Here is a 16,912-nt window from a genome sequence, read left to right on the forward strand (position 1 = left end):
AGAAATCATACACAGAGCAGAGGATTTGTATTGATGAAAAGTTTATTTTTGTCCCTTATCAAAACACAGGTATACTCGATATTTTGCCAGAAATGCTTAAAGTGGATTATATCTACATTTGACATTGTGTTAACTGCAAAGACAAAACTCTTTAAAATGTATAAACAAAAGTTTCTCTCTTCCTTCAAGAGTGTGAGGTAAAAAAAAAAGCAACTTTCACTGCATCTCAAACATATTACAGCTTGAATGTTACAAGGACATAAAATATATTTATTGTTTCTGCAGCTCAAATTTTCCACCCCACTACATTTGAACAGAGTTGGAGTTTACCAAAATAGCATCAGCAACGTTGCCAACAAGATCCTATAACCTTAACACAAAGTAAATATGAAAGTAGAAAAGAAATGTAACCTTTTTAAAGTTCTCTCTATGCAAATATCATGCAGAAGTCACTGACTACTGAAAACTGACATCTCTTCAATATTTGAACCACCCCAAAAACTCATCATGGCAAGTTTGTTATTTTGATCTTTCACAGATTTCTTTAAATTCCTGCTCACTTTCTATGATGGTCTGTGTACCTAAAACCATCACCTATTAATAATATGTTTCTTAAGAGGCCAATATAGTCATAACCACAAAATCACAAAAGAAGCTTTTTTATAAAGTTCTGGGTCTATTTATCTTTTGAGACTATGCTAACTTCAAGGCATCTTCTAAAGTAATCTATGAAAATGAAATATATATTCAAATATATAAAGAACAAATACAATTCAATAGGAAAAAAACCCAACAATTTGATTTAAAAATGGGCAAAAACTCTGAATAGACAGTTTTCCAAGAAGACATACAGATGGCCAAAAGGTACATGAAAAGATACTCAACATCATTAATCATCAGGGAAACGGAAATCAAAACCACAATAACATATCACCTCACACCTGTTAGAAAAGTTATCAACAAAAACAAGAAATAAAAAGTGTGAACAAGGATGTGAAGAAAAGGGGATCCTGAGGTACTGTTGATGGGAATGTAAATTGATGCAGCTACTATGGAAGACAGTATGGAGGCGCCTCAAGAAATTACAAATATAACTACCCTGTGACCCATCAACCCCACTTCTGGGAATTTCTCCAAAGAAAATGAAGACACGAACTCAAAAGGACAGATGCACCACCATTCATTGAAGCATTGTTTACAATAGCCAAGAAAAGGAAAAAACCTAAGTACTCATTGCATAAAGAAGTTGAGGTGAATATATATATATATATAAAATACAAAATGAAATATTATTCAGCTATAAAAAAGAATGAAATCTTGCCATTTGAAATAACACATATAAACCTTGAGCATATTATGCTAAGTGAAATGAGTCAGACAGAGAAAGACAAATACGTATGATCTCTCCTATATGTGAAATGTAAACAGCAACAAGCTCATAGACACAGAGAACAGATTAGTGGTTGCCAGAGGCAGGGGGCACGGGTTAAAGAAATCAGTGATTTTTTTTTTTAGTTTAAATAAATCAAATCATTTTAATTTTAAAAGTGAAATATGCAAATAATAGTAGCAGAATATTGATAAATATCGAAACTCGTGGGACCAGAAATTCCCATTCTTGCTACCCCATTTATTTGAACCCTTTGTCTGCATGAATTCATGTTCAGTTCTGGTTGGGAGTCTGAACTGAAAGAGAAGAACTTTAGCGGGCAAGCATCAGTAACGACCCGGGAGGCCACATCGATGGAACAGGATGCTGTGTATTTCCCAGGCAGTGCCAGAAACTCAATTGTACTGTCTATGAAGACACTGCAGGATGAGGCTAAAGGGGCTGTTTTGATGAAAACCAAAATTGTGAGACTCGGGTCCAAGCTGTGCTACCTCTAGCCTAGAGTGCTGAAGAGCAGCACACAGACCAGGGGACCTCCCTCGCACAGCCTTCCCCAGACCTCACAGCAACTCTGACCCGCGGCAGAGAAACGCAGAGCCCAGATGGAGAGATGCAAAGGGCCGGACATTCACAGGAGGGCCTGGTGGTGCCCAGGGGAGGTTCTCAAGAGCTACTAAGGTTAATTTGACCTCCTCTGAGCCAGCTAACTGAGACCTAGGAACAACCAGTCTCCCTTCACATATGGAATATTGAGTTGAACGTCCATTACCCACCTGAAACCTATAAGCAATTATTTGTTAAGTCTGAAATACTTAGCAGTTACCTAAAATGTTCATTGATAATATGAAGCCTGTCCCTGTGCTTCTTTCCCTAATACAGACCCTCCACCACCAACACTAACACACCTCTTGTTCAGTTCAGTTCAGTCGCTCAGTCCTGTCCAACTCTTTGCAACTCGATGGATGCAAAGAGGCATGCCAGGTCTCCCTGTTCATCACCAGCTCCCGGAGTTTGCCCAAATTCATGTCCATTGAGTCAGTGATGCCATCCAACCATCTCATACTCTGTCGTCCCTTTCCCCTCCTGCCCTCAGTCTCTCCCAGCATCCGGGTCTTTTCAAACGAGTCGGCTCTTCACATAAGGTGGCCAAAGCTCTTCAGCTTCAACATCAGTCCTTCCAATGAATATTCAGGACGGATTTTCTTTAGGATGGACTCTTGTATGTAGTACCAATTAATTCTGCTGCATATCTTTTTTTATATTTATTTTGTTGAAGTGTAGTTAATTTAAAATATTGTGTAATATTTCAGGTGTACAGTAAGTACTCTTGCCTGGAAAATCCCATGGACGGAGGAGCCTGGTGGGCTGCAGTCCATGGGGTCACTGAGGGTCAGACGCGACTGAGCGACTTCACTTTCACTTTTCGCTTTCATGCATTGGAGAAGGAAATGGCAACCCACTCCAGTGTTCTTGCCAGGAGAATCCCAGGGACGAGGGAGCCTGGTGGGCTGCCATCTATGGGGTTGTACAGAGTCGGACACGACTGAAGTGACTTAGTAGTAGTATTAGTAGTAAGTGATTCAGTTTTATATATATGTGTATACACATATATATAAAGACTTCCCTGGTGGCTCAGAGAGTAAAGCGTCTGTCTACAATGCAGGAGACCCAGGTTCGATCCCTGGGTTGGGAAGATCCCCTGGAGAAGGAAATGGCAATTCACTCCAGGACTATTGCCTGGAAAATCCCATGGACAGAGGAGCTTGGTAGGCTACAGTCCATGGGGTCACAAAGAGTCGGACATGACTGAGCGACTTCACGTCACTTCACTTCACTTCATGTATATATATTCAGATTCTTCTTACTTCTTTACAAAATATTGAATATAGCTCCCTTTGCATGCGTGCATGCTAAGTCGCCCAGTCGTGTCTGACTCTGTGCAACCCTATGGACTGTCATCCACCAGGCTCCTCTGTCCATGGGATTCTCCAGGCAAGAATAATGGAGTGGGTTGCCATGCTCTTCTCCAGGGGATCTGCCCAACCCAGGGATAGAAGCTGCATCTCAGGAGAGTTCTTTACCATTAGCGCTACCTGGGAAGCCCATAGTTCCCTGCGTTTTACAGTCTACCCCAGTTGGTTATCTCTTTTATACATAGTAGTAGTGTGTATATGTTAATCCCCAAAATCCTAACTTATGCCTCCTGCACTCCTTTGATAACTGTAAGTTTGTTTTCTATGTCTGTGTGTCTATTTCTGTTTTGTATATAAGTTCATTTGTATCATTTTTTTAGATTCCATACACAAATGATATCATATGATAGTTTTCTTTCTCTGTCTGCTTTTCACAAAGTATGATCATCTCCAGACCCATCCATGTTGCTAAAATTGGCCTTATTTCATTCTTTTTTATGGCTGAGTAACACTCCATTATATAAATATACCACATTGTCCTTATCCACTCATTTGTCAATGGACATTTAAATTAATACAGCTTTGAAGACTGTCTGATTTGTTAGTAAGCAATTGCTTAAGAATTAGGAGAATCAAAATTCCTGTCTTTTAAAATATATTCAGTTTTCATAAAACCTAAATACCATGGTTCATCTACTTATAATGACTGGCAGTCATAATTATGTGTCAATATCTAAGACTAGAATTTGGCATTCACATTGTGATATACAATAAATAATACAGAACTAAGTACTCTTGATAAATTACTCTAAGAAATATAGAACAGATATATTTAAATATAGAATAGAATATAGAATAGATAAATAAATTAATGATACAAAGCAAAGAATGTTTCTTGATTTTTTTTTTTAGTGTTGTGACATTAGAAGTCACTTAGAAACAGGACTATATGAGCAACCTAAACAAAGGAGAAAAATCCAGAACTCAATATTGCTGCCAAATTCTTGTGGAAGCTCTGATAAAGAGGAAATAATCTAAGTACGTAAGAAAGCCCTGTTTTATAAGCTTGTTGGTTTGTTTTTGGGTTTTTATGCAAGAGATTGATAAAATTTATACTTTCAAAATTGTATAAATCTTTCTTTTCACATCACTATTGTCACCTTAGTAATTAATAAAGAAGCCATGTTTTCCCTGAATTAGATGAAGTAATATCCAGATTCAAAAAGATGAAAAATCTAACAAACTTTGCTATGTTAGTAAATCAATGCCTTTTCTTATTCTAGAACTTTGTATAAGATCAAAAATATAACATTCCCTTAAACAATACAACTGAGGGTTTTTACCCAGTTAATTCAGAAGTATGTTCAACAAAGAAAATATTTAACTGTGTCAAATTCAACAATCTGCTTATGCTGGTAACGTGAAATACAAGTCTTCCAAGAGCTCCAACTTTGAGAATATTCGAAGTGACCAATGACATAAAAAATGAATTTGCTTCGACTTTTCTTTATGGTAACAATGACATAGTAAGGAAAAGAAAAAGAAAGACACTCTGGTCAAAGTAGTGTCAAAGAATGTTCAAACTACCTTACAATTGCTCTCATTTCACATGCTAACAAGGTAACACTCAAAATCCTTCAAGCTAGGCTTCAACAGTGTGTGAACCAAGAACTTTCAGATGGACAAACTGGGTTTAGAAAAGCCAGAGAAACCAGAGATGAAATTGCAAACATCCATTGAATCATAGAAAAAGTGAGGGAGTTCCAGGAAAACATCTATTTCTGCCTCGTTGTCTATGCTAAGCGCTTCCCTGATAGTTCAACTGGTAAAGAATCCGCCAGCAATAAGCCTTTGACTGTGTGGATCACAACAAACTGTGGAAAATTCTTAAAGAGATGGGAAGACCAGACTACTTTACTTGTTTCCTGAGAAAATTGTATGCAGGTGAAGAAGCAACAGTTGAAACTGGACATGGAATAACTGACTGGTTCAAAATTGGGAAAGGAATATGACAAGGCTGTATATTGTCACCCTGCTTACTTAACTTACATGCAGAGTACATCATGTGAAACACCAGGCTGGATGAATCACAAGCTGGAATCAAAATTGCTGAAAGAAATATCAACAACCTCAAATATACGGATGATACCACCCTAATGGCAGAAAGTGAAGAGGAATTATAGAGCTTCTTGATGACAGTGGAAAAGCTGGCTTGAAACTCAACATTCAAAAAACTAAGATCATGACATCCAGTGCCATCACTTCATGGCAATTCGAAGGGGAGAAGTATAAGCAGTGACAGATTTTATTTTCTTGCACTCTGAAATCACTGCAGATGGTGACTGCACCCACTTGTTCCTTGCTAGGAAAGCTATAACAAACCTAGACAGTATAGTAAAAAGCAGAGACATCACTTTGCTGACAAAGGTCCATAGAGCCAAAGCTATGCTTTTTTCCAGTGAACATGTATGGATGAAAGAGTTGAACCATAAAGAAGGCTGAGCACCAAAGAATTGATGCTTTCAAATTGTGGTACTGAAGAAGACTCTTCGAACTGGTTAATCCTAAAGGAAACCAACCCTCAATATTCATTGGAAAGACTGATGTTGAAGCTGAAGCTCCAGTACTTTGGTCACCTGATGCGAAGAGCTGATTAATTGGAAAAGACCTTGATTCTGGGAAAGACTGAAGGCAAGAGAAGGGAACAGTAGAGGATGAGATGGTTAGATAGCATCACCGACTCAATGGACATGAATTTGAGCAAATTCCAGGAGATAGTGGAGGACAGAGGAGCCTGGTGTGCTGCAGTCCATGGGATCACAAAGAGTTGGACATAGCAACTGAACAACAACACATTTGTGCTAAAATATGTTTTCCTGTCTTTTAAAATTCTGCTGCCAAAACAAATGCATTTCTCATTCACTATATGTGATACTATATACAGTAGATCTTGTCAAGTATGAAAACCTTTTTAAAAAACTGCTCTTATCAACTTGCAAGAAGCCAAAATGTGAAATGGATATTGTGAGGCCCTGTAGACTCACGGTGTCACAGTGGATGATGCATGTGAAAGTACTTTGTAAATGATAAATAAAACGTTGTTGTTGTTGTTTAGTCACTAAATCACGTTCAGCGTTTCTGAGACCCCATGGACTGTAGCCCACCAGGCGCCTCTGTCCATGCAATTCTCCCAGCAAGAATACTGGAGTGGATTGCCATTTCCTTCTCCAGGGGATCTTCCCAACCCAGGGATTGAACCAGAGTCTCCTGCATTGACAGGCAGATTCTTTACCTCTGAATCACCAGGGAAGTCCAAATAAAGCACTATAAGCATGCAAACTATTCAGACTACCTGTGACCCTTCCTTCATGATGATGATGGTGATGGTAGCAATAATAATAATAGCTATCATCGATTGAGGACATCCCTGTAGCTCAAACGGTAAAGAATCTGCCTGCAATGCAGAAGACCTGGGTTCAATCCCTGAGTCAAGAAGACTCTCTGGAGAAAGGAATGGCAATCCACTCCAGGAATCTTGCCTAGAGAATCCCATGGACAGGGGATCCTGACAGGCTACAGTCCATGGGGTTGCAAAGAGTCAGACATAACTGATCAACTAAATCTCTTCATCAGTTGAGTGATTTTATTATATGGCAGCAACTATGTTAAGAACTTTCCATGTATTTGCTTGTTTATTACTCATGACACTTGGTTAATGTCAGACTACCATTATCTCCATTTTACAGAAGAACACTAAAAGCTCAGAAAAGTTAAGTAAATTGCCTAAGGTCACACAGCTCATCAGCCTGTGACCACCAAAGTAGTCCTTTATACCCTCATGCAAATAAAAGTATGGGCAAAATTTTACGAATTAAGTCTGTTATGTTATGTAATCCAGGTAACCCTGCTTACGGCTTATTCAGTTCAGTTGCTCAGTCATGTCCGACTCTTTGTGAACCCATGGACTGCAGCACAACGGGCTACCCCCTCCATCACCAGCTCCTGGAGTTTACCAAACTCGTGTCCATTGAGTCAGTGATGCCATTCAACCATCTCATCCTCTGTCATCCCCTTTGCCTCCCATCTTCAATCTTTCCCAGGATCAGGGTCTTTTCCAATGAGTCAGTTCTTCTCATCAAGTGGCCAAAGTATTGGAGTTTCAGCTTCAGCATCAATCCTTCCAATGAATATTCAGGACTGATTTCCTTTAGGATGGACTGGTTGGATCTCCTTGCAGTCCAAGGGACTCTCAAGAATCTTCTCCAACACCATAGTTCAACAGTGTCAATTCTTTGGCACTCAGCTTTTGTTATGGTCCAACTCTCACATCCATACATGACTAGTAGTTATTGAAGATAAATGACACACACACATATACACACACACGCAAACTTATTCAGATAACCAGAGAGATGTCAGGTATCCTTGAACTAACACATAGGTGTGTTCTCTTGATTAGACAATGATTCAAATAAGTCATAAGATTTTTCTCGGCAAAGGCTCTTTCTGGCATAAAGTAAACATATACTACATGTTTGATACATAAGCAGGTATTCCCCAGTATGACTGATTTTGCCTTACTTACCTAGCCTGTGATTCAGAAATCTTTGGTTTACAAATGACAAAAAGTCATTTCAACCAGTTAAAAGCAAAAGAGGAATTGTTATGTTTGAGCAATGTAAGTAAAGAGGTCCTGGTGCTGGCACTCAAGCACGCCTTGTCCATCTCACAACCACACCTGCTCTGCTCTGCCTTCCTCTTCCTTGGCTTCCTTCTCAGTCAGGCTCTCTTTACCAGCAGTTATTAAATTATATATAATTATTCTAGAAATGATAACATTGCTTTCTTTTTTTAATTAATTCATTTATTTTAATTGGAAGCTAATTACTTTACAATATTGTAGTGGTTTTTGCCATACATTGACATGAATCAGCCATGGGTGTACATGTGTTCCCTATCCTGAGCCCCCCTCCCACCTCCGTCCCTATCCCATCCCTCTGGGTCATCCCAGTGCACCAGCCCTAAGCACCCTGTCTCATGCATAGAACCTGGACTGGTGATCTATCTCACATATGATAATATACATGTTTTAATGCTCTTCTATCAGATCATCCCACCCTCACCTTCTCCCACAGAGTCCAAAAGTCTGTTCTTTACATCTGTGTCTCTTTTGCTGTCTCGCAAATAGAGTCATTGTTACCATCTTTCTAAATTTCATATATAAGTATTAATACACTGTATTGGTGTTTTTCTCTCTGACTTACTTCACTCTGTATAATAGGCTCCAGTTTCATCCACCTCATTAGAATTGATTCAAATGCATTCTTTTTAATAGCTGAGTAATATTCCATTGTGTACATGTACCACAGCTTTCTTATCCATTCGTCTGCTGATGGGCATCTAGGTTGCTTCCATGTCCTGGCTATTGTGAACAGAGATGCAATGAACATTGGGGTACACATGTCTCTTTCAATTCTGGTTTCCTCGGTGTGTATGCCCAGCAGTGGGATTGCTGGGTCATATTTCCGGTTTTTTAAGGAATCTCCACACTGTTCTCCATTGTGGCTGTACTAGTTTGGTAGCTGTACTAGTTTGCATTCCCACCAACAGTGTAAGAGGATTCCCTTTTCTCCACACCCTCTCCAGCATTTATTGCTTGTAACTTTTGGATAGCAGCCATTCTAACTGGTGTGAGATGGTACATCATTGTGGTTTTGATTTGCATTTCTCTGATAATGAGTGATGTTGAGCATCTTTTCATGTGTTTGTTAGCCATCTGTATGTCTTCTTTGGAGAAATGTCTGTTTAGTTTTTTGGCCCATTTTTTGATTGGGTCGTTTATTTTTCTGGAATTGAGTTGCATGAGCTGCTTGTATATTTTTTAGATTAATTCTTTGTCAGTTGCTTCATTTGCTATTATTTTCTCCCATTCTGAAGATTGTCTTTTCACCTTGCTTATAGTTTCCTTCATTGTACAAAAGTTTTTAAGTTTAATTCAGTCCCATTTGTTTATTTTTGCTTTTATTTCCATTACTCTGGGAGGTGGGTCATAGAGGATCCTGCTGTGATATATGTCAGAAAGTATTTTGCCTATGTTTTCCTCTAGTTTTATAGTTTCTGGTCTTACATTTAGATCTTTAATCCATTTTGAGTTTATTTTTGTGTATGGTGTTAGAAAGTGTTCTAGTTTCATTCTTTTACAAGTGGTTGACCAGTTTCCCCAGCACCACTTGTTAAAGAGATTGTCTTTTCTCCATTGTATATTCTTGCCTCCTTTGTCAAAAATACGGTGTCCATAGGTGTATGGATTTATCTCTGGGCTTTCTATTTTGTTCCATTGATCTATATTTCTGTCTTTGTGCCAGTACCATACTGTCTTGATGACTGTAACTTTGTAGTATAGTCTGAAGTCAGGCAGGTTGATTCTTCCAGTTCGATTCTTCTTTCTCAAGATTGCTTTGGCTATTCAAGGTTTTTTATATTTCCATACAAATTGTGAAATTATTTGTTCTGATAGCACTGCTTTCTTTACATCACCAACAAAAGTCCTAAGAAAGCCTGCAGCTGGAATGGCCTGATCACACATCCTGGAGCTAATCCCTGCCTTTGGAGAGATAAGTTTTCTGATTGGCCAACCAAGAAGGAGGAACAGATTCAGAGGAAGGGAGGAGAAAGAATATGAGAAGAAGCTGGTGATAAACTGAAGAGTGACACCAGAGTAACCTTTCTTAGTCTGGAGATGTCTTGCTGATTTTTAGTTTCATTGTTATCTCAAAGATTTAGCTTCCAAGGACTTCCTCAGGGTGCAGTAGATAGGAATACACCTGCCAGTGCAGGGAACATGGGTTTGTTTCCTGGTTCAAACAAAGGGAAGATTCCACATGCCATGGAGCAACTATGCCTGCATGCCGCAACTACTGAGCCTACGTGCTATAGCTGCTGATGCCCAGGTGCCCAGAGCCTGTCCTCCACACAGCAGGGGAAGCCACGGCAGTGAGAAGCCCCTGCACCACCACCAACAGTAGCCCCCGCTCCCTGCAGCTAGAGAAAGCCCTCTCACAGCAATGAAGACTTAGCACAGCCAAAAAATAATCAATTAATTAATTAATTTTTTAAATTTAGTGTCCAAGAAAGGAAGTGAGTGATAGGTCAGTCCATCCTCCTTGTTAGATTACCTCCTGCATTTGAGCTGCCTTATTTCTTGTACTTAAAGGAAATGGACACAGAGCTTTGAAGGGGCTGAGGCTTATATGGATGATGCCTTTCAGCAGGGAAGCTGTTTCTTTCCCTGCTTCCTTATACGTGGTGATAATATGATCCACATGCCAGTGATGCTTCATTATGCCGTTCCAATAAATCCACATTCGACTTCCAACTCATAAATTAACAAAAGGACACCACAGAGTGTGCCCTGTTACATGTTTGTAACTTTTTTTCTCAGACTCTAGGAACATGAGGAGACGTCCCCTGCGGTCCTTTCTCACACAGATGTAGCCTTCTGCCCTGTTGCACACAAAGGTCTCATTGACTGGCAGGGTAATGATATTGATGTGCAGGCCCAAAGGGTTGCAGATCCAGGAAATTACCAACTGGTTCAACAAGAATGGGCACCACACCTTCCTGAAGCTCTTCGGTGAGCAAGTCACAAAAATTGGGTCCACCATGAGAACAGGAAAAAACCCTAGGAGTGCCTTCAGGCAACTGGAGTCTGCAGAGATTGAGAGTTCAGATAAGGGAAAATGAGGATCTCAGACTGCTCTGCTTCATTCCAGTCTCACATTTTCTTAAGGCTTCTTCTCATTCAAGGGAAGGGGAGAGGCGGAGAGAGAGAAATAGAGAGCCATTCCACAGCCTCGGAGGTGCCCATCCTCATGCCTGGATCCTGAAGCCCCCACAGCACTAGTTTTATTGGACCCTCTCCCTTCCCTTTGAAACCCTCTGACCCCTGGGACCTTTTGCTGCAGGACCTGGACTAAGTCTCCTCGAACGACAAAAAAATTATAAGGGACTAAAAATAACTCTGTGTTTGTGTTGGTTGGGGCAAATTCTGGATGACCTGATACTGAGATTTTAAAAAAAAGCCCAAATGTTGCTTCAAAAAAGCAAGGGAAAAAAGCAGGGTATCGTGCATGTCCCCTGCACACACCACCACCAAAACGGTGGGCACGCCACCTAAGCCATCCCACCAGCCCAACCCTTGGACACACCCCCTCCTCACCCCATGTACGGAACCAGCTGGCCTGACCCTCCTAGGAAGCAAGTGAACAAAACACCTGCTACTTGTCCTTGCTCCCTCCTGTTAGAGCGGGAACCCCGAGAAAGCCTTGCCTGAATTTCTTGCCTGGCCTCTCTGATCAATTTCTATTGATTAAGGAGCCCAAATGATGCTTTCAAATTGTGGTGCTGGAGAAGACTCTTGAGAGTCCCATGGATGGCAAGGAGATCAAACCAGTCAATCCTAAAGAAAATCAACCCTGAAAATTCATTGGAAGGACTGGTGTTGAAGCTCCAAAATTTTGGCCACCTGCTGCAAAGAACAGTCTCTGATACTGGGAAAGATTGAGGGCAGGAGAGAAGGGAGGACAGGGGATGTCTCTGTCAACAGAGGTGGTTGGATGGCATTTCTGATTCAATGGACATGAGTTTAAGCCACCTCTGGGAGATAATGAAGGACAGAGAAGCCTGGCATGCTGCGTTCCACAGGGTTGCAAAGAGTCGGACACAAGTTAGCAACTGAGCAACAAGGAGCCCAAGAACCCTGGTCAGGAACACGTTGACATTTTTCTTGATCTTTCCTTTTTCTTTTCGATCCAGAGGCAGAACACTGGGTGAATCATACTCTCTGCTGATAATACACTATCACTATAAGCTTGCACCAGGTCCTTCTCTCATTGTTTACTGCCTTTTATCCCATTTCCCTTCCCCACTTTCCTCCCCAGCCCAATACCCACAGCACTACTAGATTTGATGATCTCCTCGAATTTTTAGGAATCCTCATTAAACACGTGGTAGGGCCTTCTGCTACGTGTATGTTTTTAACTTTTACATGTGATATCCACAGACTTTTTTCTGTTTCTTTTTCATCCACCCAGCCCAGTTTGTAAGATTTATCTGATTACTTCTATCTGTTTTGCATGGTATTTTGGGGTAAGCCTCATTATTTGTCCCTCCAGGGATGAACCCCAAGGTCACCACCATCCTCACCACGATAGAGAACACTGTGATGAACATCCCAGGCCAGCCCGCTCAGGGACCTGCATGACAGCTTCTCTGGGTTCTACATCTGGGCGTGGGACTGAAAGATGGTTTCCGTCCGGCTGTCCCATCCTGATTACTCGAAGGAGCACCTATGTGGCCCCGTCATATCACCAGGTTCACATCACAGAAATGGGAGCCATCTGAGGCTCAAAGAGGTTAACTCCTGAGAGTTATGCCTACCTCCACAGAGCTGGTTCAGTGGTGGAGAGTCTGGATTCAAAGCCAAGTTTCTCTGACTCCCTTCCATTGCACCACCCTGCCTTCCACAGGGATTTTTTGATTCGATGCTTGAGGCAGCAGGAAACAGGCCAGAAAAGGATTCATTCCTCTCACCAGGCATCCATGCCCCCAGGGGTCTTCAGATCTGCAGGGAAAGCTAACCCTGACCCAAGGATCTGTGTTCCCTAGCCTGGCCCACAGTGCTGTGTAATCAGAGGTGCAGAAGAGCCCCACTGGCCAGGGGCCAGACAAGCTTAGCCCCCTACCCCACTCGTGATGCAAGCAGATTAACAGCTGCCATCTGGCAAGCAGAGGCTCTGTGTGCAAACTGCAAACCCCTCCTGTGGGCGAATCACTAGTGTGTCCAACATCAGTCAGGCCCAATGAAACTTTGATGGCTCTATTAATGAAGATGAAAACTTGAGATATGCCAAATACAGATTAAATGGCATCTTGGTAACATGATTATCTCTGAATTACTAGCTGCTGAGAGAGACAGCCAAGTGACTAATCCCAGGGAAGGCTGGGAACTTTGGATGCAGGAGACACCACTTCCTGTCTCCAGGGTGTTCTTTATTGCATCAAAGTATTGATAGTAGTTTACTAAATGGAATACCTGAGAGGGGGCTTCCTCTGGAGAAGTCCCTTTTTTACAGAGAAGATTCAATTTCTTGAAGTTCTGAGGTTCCAAATTTAGAGTGGTCTGTAATAAGATGAGCAGGAAGTGCATCAGGAAGAAACAAGGAACAAACACAAGAATCTAGCAAATGTTCATGTCCACAGTATTGTTGATAAAAAGCAGAAATGACGAGGTAGGAATGATAGGAAAATAAAAGCCACAAGTCTCTCCTACTTCTTTTTTTTTAAATTTTAATAGTAGCTTTATTTAACTCAATATATAAAAGATAATATCATTTTAACATGGATTCAATATAATAATTATAAAGATATTGTACATCCTTTTCCAGGATTAAATTTTTGAAATTTGATGTACATTTCACAGTTTAAGCACATCTTAATAAGGACTTTATTGTTGTTTTTTTAGTTGCTAAGTTGCATCCAACTCTTTTGCAACCCCATGAACTGTACCCCATCTGACTCCTCTGTTCATGGGACCTTCAAGACAAGAATACTGGAGGAGGTTGCCATTTCCTCCTCCAGGAGATCTTCCCAACCCAGGGATCAAACCAGAGCCTCCTGCATTGACAGGCAGATGCTTTACCACTGAGCCACCAGGGAGGCCCTAATAAGGACTTGTCGCAGTTAAAATGCTCAATAGTCGGGCTTGGGTTCCTATTCTCTGCATTTCCATCATAACCTGTTTCCATCATTCTTCCACTAGACCGTGTTCTTCTTGAGATTAGGTACTCTACTTTGCTTCCTGCATCCATAACACATAGCACAATATACCTAGTAGGTACTCAACAAATACTTTTTGCACAATGAAGAGATTATTGCATGAAATTCAAGCCTTCATGCAGAACAGAGGATCTTTCGACTTCCATCGTTAGCTCAGTATTATCTAGTAAGTTCTTCTATGCTAGGGTTTTTCAATACATGAGCTACGTTAGCTCATAACATTTCTATGAGGTAGGCACTGTTATTCCTTTTTTCTCTATGAGAACGCTAAGGCCTAAAAAAATGTTAATAATTTGTCTGAGGTCAAGCATCAAGTATTTGGCCAAGTTGAGACTCAAACTAGGTCTTACCATGTCCAAAGTGAGTATCCTCTTAAAGAAATGTCATAGCTATACATCCCAATTCTAGGGAGCTATAGAGAATTTTGAGAGAGTTCCAAGAATTATTTCCAAAACAAATGGAAAGCCAATCCCAGTAGAGAGGCTTTGAACATTTCATCTTTAAGAGAAAATTGGGTCTTGTCAAGTGGTGGTGTGTTGGGGAAGTGGGGTTGTTTCTGATGATCTGCAAATAATTTGACAAATGTCTTTCAATTTAGCTGGAGTTTTGTAACAAAGTCTTTACTTGGCAGCCATGAAATAGTCTACAACACCTCCAAGAATCCCATCTAGCCACAGATGTCGATGCATTTCCTTACAGTTTCCAGAAGAGGGTCAAGGACATGAATTGGTGGCACGGCACATGGTATAAATTGTGTGTTGCATAAAGTTATCTAGATACATCTTAAGAAAACCCAACACTTTGTCTTTTCTCTCAAAGTGTGTTTTCATGCACAGCAGATAGCTTAAAAATCACTGCTCTAAGACTTCTGATAAACTGTACCTTTTCAATCAGATGCATAATTGTAGCAGCACTGTTATTGCTTACGTTTCACACAGTCATTAGCAACTGTAATTTTTCGTTAAGTTCTTGAAATCCCTTTCTGAAAAAAACAAATGCAATCGCACTCTGCATTCTCCTGGTTAACAGCGTCATTATCACATGCACAGCCTCAAACAATTAGCTAAATGCCATTGTTCTGGATATCTTCTTTTTTGTGTGATGCATTCACAAACTTATTCAGTCTTCTGCCTGCTCAATGGAAAAGTTTTTATAGAAACTACCATAAACGATACATAATTGTAAATGGCTTTAAAAACCCATATGGAAGGATGAATAATCTTCCTTTTTGTTTCCATATTTCCAAAATATTCTTCCGCTTTCGGTTTTGCAATACCTTTTGCACTCGCTTTGGTCAAAATTGTTGTTGGCCATTTGCCAGTTTGGAATGTCCTACAAAATGAATTGCTTCTTTTGTAAATAAGAAAAACTTTGGGGAATAGTGCTTTGAAATACTGTGCTAGAGTTACAGCTAGCTGGTAGCACTTTCTGTGGGGGCAAAGAAAGGCAGTGAGTTTATTGTCTGTTCATCATGTATAAATCATGATCCAGGTAATATTTTCTGCTTGCCTTCACATCTACTAGTGGCTATAATTTGGAGCATCACAAATATTCTTTCAGGAAAAAAATGCATATTTCCTGTGTCATGATGGCATTTCAATCTGGTCACTTTTCAATGACCCGATAGAAACTGGGACACATCTTTAGCCACCAGTTTCTTGGCTGACACTTAATAAAGACACCATGATTTTCAAGTGAATGAGTTTACCCATTTTTATTGGCTTCCTTTTCATCTTTCTACTTTAAGAAGTTAATTTATTCCTCTTACAATTTAAATGCCAAGTTCTTCTAATATTATTCTTGCAAGGTAACTGAATTTGGCCAGTCTTCATCTTCCTTCTTTCCCATATTATCTTATGCTTTTCAGAAAAAAAAAAATCTTTAAATGGCACAACAAGAATAAATGTCAGAGTTGAAGATCATTTTTAAACAAAAGTGGTTGTCAAAATTAGTCCAATGATGCACTGCAGCTCAATTCACTTATAAGATAAATTATCATATAAATAATAATGTCTTTAATTTCTTGCAAACTTAGAAATGACAGTGAGAGCACACTCAAAGGAAATTTTAAAGCTCACATTTAAAAGAGAAATAGTTTTCTATTTTTGCCCATTGAAATGCAGTGAAATTATATATGTATATACACTGCAAATCACTACACAGGATCATTAAAATAACTTTCCTTTCCATGATTTTCTTTCCAAATACAATTCTTGAATCATATATCTTAATTTAATATTCAAAATAATGAGAACAGAGTGAAAAAAGTTTACTGAAAAAATGGTCTATTTAAGACAGAACTGGACTGATGGTCAATTAAAACTGTGTCTCCACACTCTAGAGAAGGAAGCCTTCCTACACTGCTGGTCGGAATGCAAATTGGTATAGCCACTATGGAGAATAGTAGGAGGTTCCTTTAAAAACTGAAAACAGAGCTACCATATTACCCTGCAATCCCACTCCTGGGTATATATCTAGAGAAAAACATGATCTAAAAAGATACATATACCCTAATATTCATTGCAGGATTGTTTACAATAGCCAAGGCATGGAAGCAACCTAAATGTCCATCAACAGAGGAATGCTCAAGGAAGATGTGATACATATATACAGTGGAATATTACTCAACCATTAAAAAGAAGGAAATAATGCCACTGCAGAAACATGGATGTACCTAAAGATTGTCATACTGAGTGAAGTAAACAGACAGAGAAGGTGAAGTTTCATATGACATCCTTTATATGGGTAATCTAAAAATAATGACACAACTGAA

The 16,912-nt window shown here is 39.9% G+C and overlaps 1 long non-coding RNA gene across 2 annotated transcripts in view; it reads right to left on the reverse strand.

The window, feature by feature from the left end:
• Positions 1-16,912, reverse strand: part of LOC120875245 — a 76,854-nt gene that overhangs the window by 15,696 nt on the left and 44,246 nt on the right. Inside the window, exon 5 of one of the 2 annotated variants that reach the window (XR_005723891.1) lies at positions 7,502-7,520. The exons of the other annotated variant lie outside the window; for it this stretch is intronic. This is a non-coding gene — a long non-coding RNA (uncharacterized LOC120875245). Of the gene's footprint in view, positions 1-7,501; positions 7,521-16,912 lie in introns of those variants that run through there. 2 annotated transcript variants of the gene reach the window in all.

The sequence above is a fragment of the Oryx dammah genome, unplaced genomic scaffold (genome assembly GCF_014754425.2).
Source record: "Oryx dammah isolate SB20612 unplaced genomic scaffold, SCBI_Odam_1.1 HiC_scaffold_16, whole genome shotgun sequence".
In the NCBI taxonomy this organism is placed as follows: domain Eukaryota; kingdom Metazoa; phylum Chordata; class Mammalia; order Artiodactyla; family Bovidae; genus Oryx; species Oryx dammah.